This window comes from Tupaia chinensis, unplaced genomic scaffold, assembly GCF_000334495.1.
Source record: "Tupaia chinensis unplaced genomic scaffold, TupChi_1.0 Scaffold144472_1, whole genome shotgun sequence".
In the NCBI taxonomy this organism is placed as follows: Eukaryota; Metazoa; Chordata; class Mammalia; order Scandentia; family Tupaiidae; genus Tupaia; species Tupaia belangeri.
Window position 1 is genome coordinate 176,355 of NW_006204331.1, and position 1,546 is coordinate 177,900.

Here is a 1,546-nt window from a genome sequence, read left to right on the forward strand (position 1 = left end):
TGCCTGGGGGCTACACTGCTGGGGGCAAGAGCTGCCTGCACCGTGGAGCTGATCAAGGGCCAGTGGACCCGGTGTGACAGAGGGAAGGCCACGTGTGTGGCATGGGGCAGGGCTGGAGCCCCGAAAGCAGACTGCTAGCCAGCCAGCCAGCCGCGCCCCTCCCCATACCCTTGGCCAGGTCAAGACAGCAAATGGAGCTTGCCCAGAACTCCAGGCCAGGCAGGCTCCGAGCCCTGTCCAGAGGAGCCTGGCAGTGAAGGAGGCAGGGCCCTGATGCCCTTTCCTGGGTGCCAGGAAGGGCTCACCCGGGGCAGCCAGGCCAGAGCCTGGCAGAGGGACCTGAAAGAGGGCTGCTGGGGCCACTGCACTTGTCCAGCCTGCCAGCCCTGCCAGCCTGGCTGTCGGTTCAATCAGCTCGTCTCTGTCTGACCCCTCCTGGTCCCTGCAGAGCCACAGTGGGGAGGGGCAGGGTGGTCCGCACATGCCTGCTTCACCCCGTGCCTCCTCGGCTTCCGCTGCCCTTGCCTGAGTGGCCCAGCTGCCCAGCACCCCCAGGAGGTACCCCCAGCCCTACACCTGGCACACTCTGCCTTGACGCTGGTCCCACCCCCGGAACACACCAGCATTGGGTCTCCCTCCTGCTCTGCCCTAGGACTCCCTGGCTTCTGCCTTCTCTGTAGGTTCTCAGAGGTCACAAGGGGACCTGCAGGCTGCGCCCTGCCCAAAGTGCGCAGGGAAGGGAGAAGAGGCCGATCTGCTACCGTCTGAGCTGCCGGAGGGAGGGGCTGCGGGCTATGGCCTTGGCTTCCTCCAGTGACAGGCGAACTTTGTCTCATTACCCAGAGCCCTTCACCTGCATCCACGCCTTCCCAGCCCACGGCCCTGCTTCCAGCCGCACACTCATTTCAGACCCTCGTGCAAACCGCAAAGCGTTTTCTCAGAAGGCGATCCCAAAGCTGGTGGGAGAGTGGGATTACAGTGTGAGCCGTTCTGGTGCAAAAGGAGGTGAACCCAGGCAGGGCCCTGCCGAACGAGCACTTTCCGCGAACCATCTGAAGAACCCGGCACACGGACACAGGTGAGCACAGACTCCCTCATCGATTTTGAAGCCGGATCAGGGATCCCGAGAGACCCACTGCCCAGCATTCTGCCCGTTAGGTGTGGACGGGACTGTCCTCTGCACTGCAGGAGCTGCCGGACTGCTTTTGTCTAGTTTTCTTAACGGCTTTATTGCCATGCAATCTACGTGCCACGCAACTCGCCACTAGCCCCCACTCGGAGTCGCACAGACGTGGTCGCAGCAAAAGCTAAAGAAAAGCAAAGAAGAATCGGTCACTGCAGGGCTCAAGGCCAGTGGGCACAGCGGGCACAGGGGTACAGCGGGCACAGTGGGCACAGCGGGTACAGTGGGCACAGTGGGTACAGCGGGCACAGTGGGTACAGTGGGCACAGAAGGCACAGCGGGTACAGCAGGCACAGGGGTACAGCGGGCACAGGGGTACAGCGGGCACAGCGGGCACAGCGGGCACAGCGGGGCACCGGGGGG